The sequence below is a fragment of the Pinus tabuliformis genome, chromosome J, assembly GCF_031772625.1.
Source record: "Pinus tabuliformis cultivar Carrire ecotype Pingquan chromosome J, CPIR1, whole genome shotgun sequence".
NCBI lineage: Eukaryota > Viridiplantae > Streptophyta > Pinopsida > Pinales > Pinaceae > Pinus > Pinus tabuliformis.
In genome coordinates this window covers 1212856927-1212872346 of record NC_142295.1, presented here as the reverse complement: position 1 = coordinate 1212872346, position 15420 = coordinate 1212856927, and positions in this window count along the sequence as shown.

Sequence of the window (15420 nt, the reverse complement as noted above, 5' to 3'; positions counted from 1 at the left end):
ATAAGAGATTTAAATATAAAAGGGAAATCACAATATAAGCGGGATTTCGGGCGGGCCAAAGGTGATAAGTGGTTTGGGACAGGCTCTGCCCAATCCCACACGCTAGATGCCACGTGTCCAGGCTAAGGAGAGAGAAAACCACCCTTATTGGGTGGTTAACCCCTGTACGAAAGATCCACCCAAAATGAACCACAGCTGTTGGATCCATATCTCCCAAATCAACAGTGGAGATGCGTTGCAATTAAAAGGTGGACCCGATAGGAGTTATTATGCGGGATTCATATTATTTCAAATCCGATAAACGATAGTTTGGCGATTTTTCATAGTTTTTAGTGTATTTCTCTGTGAAAACAAAGAAGGTTGTTTCTGGGGATTTCAAAGGCCCGATGACCCATTCCGTTACAGAACAGGTGGCCACCATCCCTGAAAGTGTTTAGTAATGATTGCTAACACTCAGAGAGGGATCTAAGAGGACAGAGGCTGTGAAGCTAGAGAGCCCGAGAAGGAGAAACGAATAGACAGTGTTGATTAGCTTTAAAGCCATAGACTGACAGAGACAGAGACAAGTAGTGCTAAGACAGAGAGAAAACAGAGACAGAGAGTCAGTGAGGAGAGTCTGGGTACTCAGAAAGACTTGGGGGATCCAAGTGAAGCCTTATTGTTTTGTATATGTTGTGTGAGACTCAAATTAAGCTCACTTTTGTAAAAAATTTGCTTCTGAAGACATAATAGAGAGGTCAACACTAAAGGTTGGACCAAGAGACATAGCCTAGGAGTGTTGGGTGAACTCCTTATTAAACTTGCTGTGTTTATGTGTGTTTGTCTATTATGTTCTTTAACTGCTTCATTGTCTATGTATTTCACAATCTTATTGATCCATTGCACAAAGTAACATAGGCAAATCCATGCACATGAGTTTGTAATACCTTAATAATTGTCTAAGTTCTCGTTATTAGATCATTCATCAAGGAGAAACTTTTGGATTCTAGGGACGATCATTGTGACAATGACCATTTTGGCATACTAACCAATGAAGGATTCCTTGTTGATTTCTTTGATGCTCGAGTCCCCCGATGTTTGCAATGGGGTGTACGTGAGTACTAGGAGATGATATTCAGAGACTGGGGCTAATTCCATTCCTCTAGGGGGGCACCACTTCATCATTTGAAGAGATATGACTAGATACTCATAGATGAATTAAGTCGCATGTTTGTACACATCCTCATAGGCTTTGAATAGTTCATTTAGCAAGTAGTTTCAAAAATTCAATTGTTCCTCTTTCTCGCATGCTTCAACCACTGAGATGGTATCTAGAGTATATTCACCCTTGGTGTAATGGTGCATGATATTCTCGGTGATTATGTAACAGGTGAACTTAATTGAAGGCACGTTGATCAAATAACTGGTGGATCCTTTCCTGTCACGCTGAGTAGCATACTTGGTATAAAATTGATTGTCACTTGTTTTCTTCCCAAGCTTGGAGGTGGTTTGGAATGCAAACGAAACAGTGGCTCCCATAGAGATAACCTTGTCAACCTTTGGATGTAATTGGAATGAATTGGGTACTCTCGGGCGAGCCTTAGGGAGACCCCATGCACTCAACTGATAAGGAACTTTGTGCACTGCATATCCACACATAAATTTCCAAAGACTGGAAATTTTCTTAAATTCATCAATGTGGACCTTTGTAATCCTTGAAATTCCTCCTTCATCTTAGAATAATGGTTGTCATCTTGCTTGGTTGTAGACTCTGTGAAAATTTCAAGCATGAGCGTGGGGAAATGAAAGGAGTCTAATAAATCATTATTAACAAGCGAAGCCTTCTCGTACTAGCTAAGAAGACTTTCAAGTTCTGTAATTATAGGGTTGGATAGACTAGCAAAGGAAAAAAAATTGGATACTTGAATCATGGCTACAACTCATCATCTCTACATAATAGACACAGGAGGCTAGAATTTGGACTAGGAACTAGGGGAGTTCGACACTGAAGCCAGATTGAGTAGTGGGACCACCTAATCTTTTATAATGGAGAGTTCAATATTTCCATGCACACTATATAAAAATACTTGACATGACACTTGTAGTTATACCGTTTAACTAATAAATACAAAAACTTGCTATAGTCGATTCAAATCATGGAAATAATGACGATTGTGACCTAGACCTCAAGTGGATGACACAAAAACTTAAAACATAGATGATCATGATAGTAAATTATTAGGAAATGATGAAAAAACCAAAAAGATGATAGCCATAATGTGTCAATGATATTACAGGAGAGATTTAAATAAAATTTGAAAGGATGCTAGAAATTATTATTGATTATGACAGACAATATGACTGCCAAATGCATTCCCCCGACCACAATCAGTTGTGGAGGGGTGCACTCAAATAAACTAATAAAACTGATGTAAGTATCTTTATTTGAAACTGACATAAATGACTCGATTTGAAATTTACGTAATTGACTCGATCGTGAACCTAACTACGATCCCCTTTCGGAGATAAACCAAGTGATTAAGAAGCTTATGGGCCATGGAAGGCATTCAGGCATGTGTTGTTCACCCAACCAAGAAACATAATCTTGTCCAGTCATGCAAGCTTAACAACTCCAAAGTATTTTACTTCCGCAACAATGAACAACCCTAGCCAATGTACTTGGATCTTCCTATGATGCTTCAGAAACTTACTCGCATATAGTAGAACCTTGTCCCCAACTATGATGGACTTCCTCTTGATGTGTCGGTTATGCCATGCTTAATGTATTTCCTTCTTCATAGTTTGGTGAAAATTAGCTAGAAACCTGGCTTCATATAACTCCAATTGTTCATTCAACCATTCAAAAATTAAATTTCCCTCTATCATTTGAGTGGCTAGTGCAATAAAGAGGTCGGGAATGATAAATTTTGTAGGTACTACAACTTCTCAGCCATAGACAGGCTAGAACGATGTATGTTTATGCAATCATTTGATAGTGGTATGGTAGTCACATAAGGTATTTGGTACCATCTCATCCTAGTCATCTTGGTTGGTAGAATAGATCATGGTGAGTCCCTTCTCTAGGATCTTGTTGAAATCTTCAATAGTGTCGTTCACCTATGGATGATATGGGTTTCTTTTATGATGTTGGATCATGAAGTTTTGCAGCAATAAGGCAACTATTTCATTAATGAAATGGGTCCTTTGGTCAATGGCGAGGCTCAAGGGGTACCCAAATTGAGTGATGATATTTTCAAAAATGAACCGAGCAACGGTGTCAATAGTGCAATATTTAACGGGTGCGGCTTCGGCCCAGTAGGTGAGATATTATGTAGTAGTAATAATGTACCAAGTGTGTGAGTGATACATTGAAGGATTAATAGGCCCCACAAATTTAGCAACCCACTTCTCAAAAGCTTGGAGTGCACGTATGGGCTGGAGAGGGAATTCATCTCGGTGCGATGGTTGCGCCACCTATTTGACAAACATCACATTTCTTGACATATTCCTTCACATCCCTTAAGAATGTGGGCCACCAGAGTCTTGCTTGTAGTACTTTTATTGTGGTATATTTCCTTCCTATGTGTGCTCCTGTAACTCCAGAGTGGCACTCCCATAGCACATCTTCCTTTTCATTGTTGATGACACATTGTTGTAGTACTTGGTTGAGACTCATCTTATATAGCTGGCCCGCGATTAGCTGGTAATCCACAGCTCGAACCACCATATGCCTCCTCTGGGTTGTTGAGTACTCTTCTAGACATTTTCTAGAGTCCAATAATAGTGCAATGTCTTCCAAATAGTCGGGGATGGCTCCAACCTGAAACAAATCAGTGTCTGGCAGTTGGTCATCTACTGACCCTCCTACTTCAACCAACTCCAACTGGGAGAGATGGCCAGACCCTACATTCATCCTTCCTGGATTTATAATGACTTCAAATGTAAAATCCTGAAATGGCAAGATCCATCTACAAATCCACTTTTCTAGCACAAGCTTATTTACTAGATACTTCAGTGCATAGTGGTCAGAGAAGAACTTAACGAGACTTCCCAAAAGAAAGTGCCTAAATTTCTACAGTGAATACACCATAGCAATATATTCATGTTCAGTAGTGGTGTAGTTCCTCTCCATAGTGTAAAGTTTTATTCTCATGAAATAAATTAGGTGATCCATATTGCCATCTCGAGGTTGGGCCAAAATATCTCCCAAAGTGATCCTTAACGCATCAATATGGACATGAAATTATTTATTCCAATCTGGGTAAACCAAGAATGGTTCACTTTCTAGCTTCTCTTTTAATGTATTAAAGGCAGCATCGTGTTTATCGTTCTAAGTAAATTTATCATATTTATTCATCAACTTTTCCAATGGTGCATTAATCAGGGCATAATTACACTTGAACCTGTGGTAGATTCATGTCTGGCCTAGATTTAATCTTAACTACTTGACACGAGTTGGTGGAGGCATATTTATAATTACCGCAACCGTAGCAAGGTCGACACACACTCCTTCCTTGCAAACTATATGCCCCAACAATGTTCCAAAGGGGATAACGAAAATGCATTTATTTAATTTCAAATAAATTTGTAGTTGCCTGCAAGGAAAAAACATTACCCTGAGAAAGTTGGAGTGCCTCTTCAATAAGTTGTATATTGTCCATTCATCCATATAAACCTTCAAAAACTTGTGAATATAGTCGTGGAAGGTAGCAATAAAAATCCTTGAGAACACAAGAGGTGCATTCTTCAACCCAAATGACATGACATTATATGCATAAGAGCCCCATTTAGTTGTGAAGGTGGTTTTTGTCTTATCTTCTTCTCTAATATGAACTTGGTGATATCTAGAGAACTCATCCATGAAGGAATAGGCCTCATTACCTGCAACATTGTTGGGGACCTCATCACTAAACAAAGTAGGAAATGGATCATGGATACATACATTGTTAAAGCTCTTGTAATCTACACAGATTGGGTTCTCCTTAGAATCCTTATGATTTTGAACAATGATCAGACGAAACCAATAGCTTCATCAACTAGAAAGATGCTACCAACATTTTGTCATTTCCCCTTTTCACCTTCTCCATGACCCTTAGGTTTATTCTATACATTCGATGTTTTGTATTGGTCTTTCATCTGGCTTCAACACGATCTTCATTTATATCAAAACTCCTTTAATTCATTTGAGCTATCCAATGAACAAAGGGAAAATATCCTCATACTCCTTCAAACTATCAAATATACCCTTGGTGGTTTGTTCGTCCTAATAGTCCTCGATGGAAGCTAGTTTTTATTTCTCTTCGGCCTCGATTTTTTGCTTCTGCATTTTCAGAGGTTGTAGTTGTGGGCTAGTTGTTATATGACCATCTTTAATGTCTCGTTCCCACTCAAACTCTTTAAATGTCAAGTGCCTTAATCCTTCCAAATCGTCTTCGTCGGGTTCAAGATTTACGTTCAGGCAAGCCATGACCTAATGAAATCTTGAGTCATAGGTATGATTGATGACATCTTCGTCGCAATATTCCTCAATAAGGTTTCTTGATGGAAACATGACCCTCTTGACTAATTTCAAGACAACCACTATCCTCTCATCTTCATCTGCAAAGGAGAAATTAGGAACGAATTGGGTTTGTCATGTGGTCCCACTCACTAGTTTACCTCTTTATGTCTTATTTAAGACACTAACCCTGGGAGAATGTTTCTAGAGTGTGGAAAAACTTATGCACCCACAAAATCTTTGGAATTCCATCCTTGGTCCACCTACCTTTACAATTTCGGATATGTTGGTGAGGTTTGGTGTACCCTTCATACTTAGGGAGATTTTCCGAGAAACCTTCTGAATACCTGAATCTACACATCAACACTGACTTGCCTATCTCATATCCACGAAGGTGGTTGCAATGGGAACCCCACTACCTTGCTAGCATCACTTGAAGGGTGACATCCAGTAACGGTATCTTGTGCACCTCCAAAATGTTTAAATCAAATTCACCACCAAAATCAACAATAAATCCCATACCATTAAAAATGGGGAAGTCCCATACTTCTGTACTGACCTAGTGGACACAAAGGATAGTTGTGCATTGCCTTGAGTGTATCTCATGGCACCATTTCTGCCAATCATCCGAGGTAACTTCTGAACCAACTTCAGAACTCTGAACACTCCTCCAACTAATCGACCCATCAGTTATAGAATTGATGTAGTCTTCTCTCTTTCCTGATGTGAGATGATAGAATTGATCCAATAATTTAGATTCTTCTCTATCGTCCACTGGCTCAGTGAACTCGGGGCCTTGATAAGTATCTAAGGTCTGAATCACCCTAACTCCGTCCAACTTGAAAGTAATTGTTTCCCTTTTTAGGTCAATCACTACATAGTTTTCGAAGGCCCAATCTATCCGCAACAATGCAAGATAAGGGTCCTTGTCTCCCATGATGTCTATGACTACAAAGTTTGCATAAGTCTTTACTCTTGTTATATCTACTTCCACATCTTCTAGGCGTCCAAGTTGGAGTGTACAATGACGTATTATCCATGCCCAACTGAATTAGGGATAATGCTAGCTTGGGTCTTCTTAGGGCTTCCCGGGTCTTCCTTGGTAAGAATTTTACATCTGAACCCAAATCTAACACAACATATTTGATCAAAAACCCTATGATCTAGGCATCGACACAAAATTTCCTCCCTGTTCTGTTCTTGTTCCTCTACACTCGTCTAGTTTTCCTTTCAGGAAAATTCATAAAGATGAGACCTTCCAAGAGATCCCCATCTTTGACAACAACCTTAAGCATCTTCCACAACTACCTCCACATCTGCTTATCGTTCATGATTTTCAAGAACAACTTGAACCTTTCTACTATGGGTTGAAAAGTGTTATGTGGTAGCCTTGGGTTTTTGGGCTTTGATAGTTCTGTTTTCTCCCCTTGGTTTCCATCAGTCAGAATCAGTTGTTTGAAGATATTTGTGGCATATTTGTAGTAATGCTTCTGCTGGTTAGAAGCATAAGATCGCTTTGGCGAGGTAGGCTTTATTACCCCTAGTTACTCAATGGCCCCATAATCATCTCCAGTCTTATTTCCTCCTTGGGCAACTATGTTAATGTTTAACATCAAAGCTAGTTTGGGATCTCATAGTTTTGTATTAATCAAATTCGCTCCCCTCTTCCAGTTGCACTCCTCCCACCTAGCGATTAATTATGGGCAATCCTCTGTTGCATGCATGCTGACTCTACACTGGGAGCACCAAGGTCTTCTGCTTAGTGGGTAGTCTCTAGTAACATAGCCCTCTTGGTCACAATTATAGCAACGGATCAGACCTCTACCTACATTCTTCCCCCCTTGTTCCTCCACTGCCTCGTCCTCGAGGAGATTCATTAATTCTAAAGGTGGAACAATCCAATCAGTGAGCTAGAGTGTCTAAGGCCCTACACTGACTGGTGTGGTGAGTCGGTGAGTTGTAGAATTCATAGAAAACATTGTTCAGGAAATTAAAATATTTTTTTTAAGATGGGACAGAGGCGGGGAAGATGCCCATATGTTCTGAAGATTTCAAATTATCTATTTGGAGATGCACCCTACTGGTTGGGGAAAGTGTGAAACTATGTGTGGCCTAGATATAAGCTCCACATACCAATTTTCCCAACCATGGCGGCATGTAAGGATGTAGAAGGACCCACCAGTAAAGAGGGAGTGCATGACCCCCTCAATGTTGGCCACTCCATGGCATGATGCCCTTCGGTGTGGAACTTGGTACACCACATTTGAGTCCACATAGGTCATTTTAGGTACAAGCCTCTCAACTTCTTATTCAGATTAACGATTTGGCGCTGCAACCCAATGAGAGTAGGATCATTGGAAACTAATCCCCCTTGGTGTTCATGATGATACCCTGCCATAGCCTCGATCCTAGTTTCTTGTTCAAGCACATCTTGTAGGGTGTTAATCTTTTGTTGAGTTAATGGTGTCCAATTGAATGGCAACAGTGCTTTGATGAACCAATCCCACTGATGATTGGGATCAATGGGGTAACTCATCTTACCAATGGCATCCTTAAAACTTTGCATCATCTCCCATGTGGTCTCCCCCTCTCAATGCTTGATGTCCCACAGTTTAGATAACCCCTACTGGTTAGTCTGTGGAAGTTTGAATTTTTGAATGAAATATCATGTAACTTCATTTATTGTAGGATTTTTCTCCAAAGTGGACCACTTGATGAACCACCTAAGTGCTCTCTCTTAGAGAGTGGTATTAAATTCAATGAGTTTGGTGGCATGTGGATTATGAAAATCTCTCCCTATAGCCTCACACAAGTACCAATGTTGCTCGACATCCTCATTCCCCCTTATAGATATCTCAGGATACCAAGTGAAAGATCTTGTCATGTTTCCAACCATTTGTGGTTGAACCAGTGAGACAAGAATGAACCCCTGTAAGCCGGGTTGCAAAGACCCTTGGGGACCTGAGTAAAAACTATTGTTTCTACCACCGGAGATACCAAACTTGTAGTTATTTTATACTTTGTGAACCTTTATGACTTTAACTAACTTAGATAGAAGTTGAACAAGGTTTTAATAAAGTACCAAGGGGGAGGTCAGGGGAAGTTCTACATGAACTGTTGGGCAATAAGTTACTACTCTCGGGAGACACATCATCTTCAAGAAAACAACCTACTCATCACGAAATTCATGTCTTCATCCGAGCTGACCCCTTGTTCCATAGGGCCTGATCCATATGACATATCCATCTCTCCTGGTGGGAAGAAATATCTACTTCTTCTTTCTATCTACGTTACAGTAATATTACCAGACTCTCCCACTAGGCCAATACTTGCCCTATCACTATCCCCTTCATTCCACAACTACAATCAGCTTAGTCTTCCTTCTCACGCTTCTAGACTACTCAACACTGCTCCGACTTGGTGCAACTTCCTTTGTTGCATATGGATTTTATGCAAAGCCTTATCCCGCCATTCCTCATATATTTGTGCCATATTTTTTTCCCTCAAGTCTCTAGCATTTTGTGATTTATATGTGCCCATCTCTATTACATTTGATCACTCGAAACCATGTAACATTACCCTCTATACCACTCCCCCATGTTGGAAAATGTAACTAGGTTTGGTCTTCATTTAATATATTTGAGTAATCTTGTAATGTACTTGTCAAAATAATAAAGAAAAGAATTATTATTATTATTATTGTGACTTATTAAAGCATTGGTTTCATGCTTGGGTCACCATGTTTTAGGGAAAAGTCCCCATTGAGAGCTTCGAGGATTTATTCCGAGTCAATAGAGTCATTGTACTTTTAAAGAGACCCTTCTTGGGATTTTGAATCATGTAAAAAGGTTGAGTATTGAGCCAAATATGATTTATGCATCCTTCACATCAAGTTAGCCTAGAAGAGATTAAGTCAACCTAAAGACCCTATTCGACCTCACATGGAGCCTATATATACAAGCACATCGAATCATTTGGAATACACTCTCTCACAAGAAGTTCAATATCTCTTATAGATGGGAAAAATGTGAAGTCTGTTACGAGGAAGCCAAAGGAAGTGAAAGTTTGGGGAAGTCTAAGGAGAGGAAGAAATTCAAAATTTTGGTGCCTCTCTCTCTGTTTCATGCCCTAGATTTTGAGATCAAATTCTTCCAAGTTTCACTATTGTCGAAAGTTTCCAGTTGCCAGAAGCTGTTGCCTAGTCGAACTTGTTGGAAAGGAGTGAAAATTCTGGGAGGCTAACTTGGTGTCGAGGGAAGGTCCGGTCTTGGTCTAGGGTGAAGAGTCTCAAAGAATACTATTGCAAGGAAGAAATTCTTGACAGGTTTTCCCCTCGATGGGGGGTTTTTCCCTGGCATAGTGCCTACATCTCGTGTCTATTGTTTTATGTGATGTTTCTTTGGTAATTTCTTGATGAACAAACATGAAAAAAGATATAAAGAATCACAATAACAAGAAACATCACAAGTAATTATCAAGAATAATAAAAAAATTATGCCTTTCTAATTTTCTAACATGGTATCAAAGCTTTGGTGAAGAAAGAAGAAAAAGGAAGTCTCAAGCACTTGATCGGGGAACAATTCAAAGGGATTATCTTAGGGAAGGAATCTACTATATTCAAGGAACATATCTAACACAATAAAGGGAGAGAATAAACTTGAAGGAGCCTCTAACTATAGATCCTGGAAGAAGAGGATTGACCTCATCCTTGAAAATAAAAAGGTACTAGACTTGGTCAAAGGAAAAGTAAAAAAGCCTACAAAGGATTCCAGTGATGACGACAAAGAGAAATTCAAGGAACTAGAATTGGCGTCCATGACTCTAATGGTAGAAGGAATAAAGGACAATATTGTCCCATTCATAGCTAATATTGATCATGCTCAGGAAATATATGAAGCCTTGTATAAGTTATTTACTATTAATAAAATTGGTCAAGTAGTAAGTTTGAATAATGACCTAAGGACCACAAACATGACTTAAGAAGACACATTGGCATCCTTCTTTGTGAAGATAGAAAGAATCAGGGAGGATATTTTGGCCATTTATGAAATTGTTCTTGACAAAGAACTTGTGATCACAACTCTATTAGGAATTTTGCCTGCTTGGGGTGCATTTGCTACAGGGATTAACAGTTGGAAGGAATCTCCCACTTTTGAAGAAATATTGACTGCCTGCAATCAAGAAGAATTAAGGATGTCTTTAGTTTGCAATACCGAAGGAGTGTCAAATGCCTACATTTCTCAAAATAAAGGAAAGTAATTGAAAGGACCAAGGAAGAAAGTTGACATGTCTAAGATCGAATGCTATCAATGTCATAAGAAAGTTCACTATAGGAGTGACTGTCCTGAAAATCCAAGAAACAAGAAGAGAGAAAGAGATCAAGCCAAATTTGCTGAAGAAGGAGACTCAAAGAAAGTCAAGCCCGAAGAATATGACATTAGGAACTTACACTACTAATTCCTTTGCTTGTAGCTTTAGATATCTTGTTTAATATGTTTTGGAATTTATAGGATTTTAACATATTTTGGAAAAGACATTTTTATTTTTTTTTATAATTTTTTAGGCATCCCTCAATGTTTGGAGGGAGTCCCCAACAACTCCCTAAGATACGTATCTCATTTCCTTTCAGTTTTTGGTTTCATGTACTGTTACACTAAAAAATGTCACCATGACTATTTGCAATTAGTATGGCTCCATCCACTGTCATACTATCCTCCTTGGCAAGTCTCATGCCTCTGCTCTTCATGTCAAACTTCAAGAAAGAGAGAAAAGTCATTTAAAAGTCAATTATCTCTGGTACGCAGTTTCTCTTAGCCTTACCTGCGTGTACGCAACCCAAGTTCACAGTACCTGCATAATTGTACGCTCTGTATGTAAAGAGGTGGGTGCGTACTCCTATAAAGGTCAAAAGGCGCAAGTTTCACTCCAAAAAAGTTACTTGTGGTCATTTCCAGATCATTCTAGAAGCTTGTTTGACGTGTATGAAGCGCCTCCAGATGGTTCATGTATCCCTACCAAAGAGGAACTTATCCCATCAAGAGGGGAGCTATCCCATCCAAAGAGGGGCTTATCCCATTGATGGTGGACCTGAATAACTTCCTCTAGAGCACTATAAATACAGGCATTGGGCCAAAGGGAGGGGAGGTTGAAAGCTGAACATTCCTAAGGGTAGATGCTGCTGGAATTAGGACTTCCTTGTAGAAGCTTGTGAGGAGAGATTACCATCTTTGCTTGTTTCATTTGGAAGTGGGTGAGCTGATCAGAGTAAAGGAGAACTCTTGTGGACCCTGGGAAGGACCTGCACAACACCAAGGCTCAGGTTGTAATGGTTCCTTTTGTTACCTTTTAATACAAATAAGTCCATTCTTCTCAACAATTTGTTATTTATGAGTTGTTTCATATACTCCTTGGTCTATATGTTAAATATGTTTTATTTTATGTGATATTCAGGTGCTATTTAATCGTTTGATTGTTAGTGAATGCAGGTTTCGAAGGGAAGGAGGAGCTCATCCGGATCAACGAAGCTGGACTACTACAACAACATTGGGTTACAGGTAGGATCTAAATGTTGGCATTATGATTCAAGTGTTGTCCTTGATGACAACTCACTCAGAGGTTGGTACAGGTGCTCAGAGGTTGGTACAGGTGATGGCAACTTAATCAGAGGACAGATCTTAGTACAGCATGCCAAGAAAGTTCATACACGCAGGTTCGTTAAGCCCAAGTTGTGTATACAAGCAGGTTCACTATATACCAAGTCGCGTATACGCAGGTTCTCTATATATCAAGTCACGTGTACACGCTGGTTGGCTTCAGTAAAAGCGCGTGTATGTGGAAAACTTATCTTTGGTCCACGACGGTTATTCCTTGGAAGTTGTGCCTATGGTTTTGGACCTTGATGTCTCGACGAACGTGTTAATCCATAGTTTTGAGGCTGATGGTATTGGGTTACTATGGTTTTGGACCGTGGTATTGTAAAGGGCCTAAGGCTATATAAGGAGAAGATCATTAGGCAAGTGATAGCAAGCATTGTGTGTCTGACGAAGTGAGAATATCTGGTATCACTGTTTATCTGTTCGGGACGCTTGGAAAGGGTCAGATCTGACAGCGAAGGCATAAGTAATTATTTCTAGATCTGCACACGGGTTGCCTTTGGAGAAAGCGCGTATACACGCGGTTTTGGTACAGTGAAGTAGCGTATGCATAATAAGATTTGATATTTCAAGTTGCTGTTGATTCTGGTGGTTGTTGCAGAGTTCTGGGCTCTGGTTTGGGTTCTGTGTTCTTGATGACAGGGTTTCAGTGATTCAGTATTGGGTTGTTTAATGAATTATGATGCAAGTATAAGTTGATGATTGTATTGCAGTAATGTTTGTTTTGTACTCTTGGATCTAGTCTGAAAATTGATGAAACGTGGTCCCTGAAGGAAAGAAGGTTGTAGGGTCAGCACCTACGTACTAGTAAATGGATCGGCTAGTACAAGAGCTGAGGGGGTTGTAGCTCCCTTCCAGAAGTAGTTGGAAAACGAGAGAGGGTTGTAGCCCTCTGCAGGTTGTAGCCTGCGTACTGGTAAAGGACTGCACCAGTACATTGTAAAAGAAGTTTCTTATTAAAGAAGAAAGAGACGATTTGCAGCAGGTGGTTTTCACCCACATTGGGTTTCCACCTTATATCATGGTGTTCATGTGTGTGGCTCTTGTGTGATGTTCTGTTCTGTTATACTGCACTTGTTTACTGTTAAATATGCTTAATAATGTTCTGATGCATTTACTGAAGATTAAGCTAACTGAATCATAAGATCTCTGGATATACGCTAGTTGCATTAGACACAGTGGCGTGTACACGCGGGTTCACTTAATTGAAGTAGCGTATATGTTTTTGAGTATGAAATTGAGAAAGGTTTTACTGATCTGATAATACTGATTCACCCCCCCCTCTCAGTATTATTTCCAACAATTGGTATCAGAGCAGGTCCTTCAGAAAAAGCTTGATCGCTTGAAGGAAAAGATCTATCAGAATGGCTAATCCAGAAAGAGAGGCACACATCAGGCCACCAGTCTTTAACGGGAACAATTTTACTCGCTGGAAGATAAGAACCACTGCATATCTACAATCACTTGGAGCAGAAATTTGGGGAATCGTAGAAGGAGGATACAAATTCCCATCAGCAACTCCTACAGATCCAGCAAAGAAAAAGAAATATGAGCTCAATGCCAAAGCTGTTACTGTCCTATTGAGTAGTTTGACACAATCAGAATTTATGAAGATCATGCATTTCAAATCAGCTAAGGAAATATGGGACAAAATCGTCACAAGCTACGAAGGAGATGATCAGGTAAAAAGAGCAAAGCTTCAAACTCTCAGAATCCGGTATGAAACTCTTAAGATGCATAGTAATGAAAGCATAGCTAATTATTTCCTGCGTATGGATGAGATTGTGAATTGTATGAGGGATCTGGGTGAAGAATTTGAGGAAGTTGTCTTAGTTGAAAAGGTTTTGAGATCTCTGTCTGCTAAATTTGATTCTAAAGTATCTGCCATAGAAGAAAAGGAGAATGTGCAGAAAATCACCATGTCACAGCTTCACGGGATCTTAATTGCTTTTGAAATGCGACAAGAGGTACCACCAGAAGCCGCATTCGAAGTGTCAGAGGAAGAAGATGTGGTAAATTTTGTCTAGAATCTTGAACGGGGAACTGGACGGTTCAAAGGTAAGCTACCTTTCAAATGTTTTCTATGTGGTAGAGTTGGTCACTATGCTGCAAGATGCCCTCATAACAAAGGAAAGATATCTGAAGAAGATGATAGAAGCTATTATACCCATATTACAAGTCCATTCAATGATAGTGAAGATATTAGAAGTCTCATGGCACATGAAAAGAAGAATGCTTCATCCAATAATAGCAAAGATATTAAAAGTCTCATGGCACATGAAAAGAAGAATGCAGAAACTGAAGAAGTTACCAAATTAAATGAACAATTGGAGACAGTAACCAGGGTAAGGGAGAAATTGCAGGATGTAGTAAAGGATTAGAGCATAACTATTCAAAGGCTTGAATCAAAGATCCTCTCTCTAAAAGAAGATCTTAAAAAATCAAGAGAACAGAACAAAGAAGCTCTTGAAGATCAAGAACATGAAGTGATCAAACTAAAGCGACAAGTGGAAGAAGGAAGAAAAGCTGAAGAAGACCTAAGGAATCAGTATCTGATAAAGGAAGAACAACATCAAGTTGAGGTAAATATCTTGAAAGGTAAACTAGAAGAAAAGGATAAGCTTTTACGATTTCAAGATAGTACTAAAGTCTTGGATGATATTCTTAATAGCCAAAGATCTCCTGCTATCAAAACTGGTCTTGGTTTTCATGAATATGTTGAAGGTGAATCTAGTTCACAAGGTGAGGCAAGAAACTCTAATGAGAAATCTGAAATGCTCAACAAGGAACAACCAAGGAGAGAAATTCCTCAAGGAAGATCCTTTACTCCTAACTATGGACGTGATAGACGATTATTTCCTCCACTGAATAATGTTGAATGTTATGTATGTCATAATCTTGGACATGTTGCAGCCAGATGTAGAAGTAGAATGGTTCAAGAAATATCATCGCATCCCAGGTATTTCAGAGGATATTGCTTTGTCTGCAATGCATATGGACACAAAGCAATTGATTGTGATAGAAGGAACATGAAAAATGTAAGGTGTTATACATGAAACAACTATGGGCATAAAGCAAGGGAATGTAGGAGTAGATTTCAAAATTCAAAACAAGAGGACCATACATCATCACAGTTCCAGGAACTGAAGAAGACAGAGACAGAAAGGTGTGGCATAATTCAGACAGCTGACATAACAGACACAGGGGAATTTGAAAGTGATGAAATTCAGTATTCCATCCTGCATACGCTGATATAATGAAGACAAGTCGCGTATATACGTGAGTTACAGG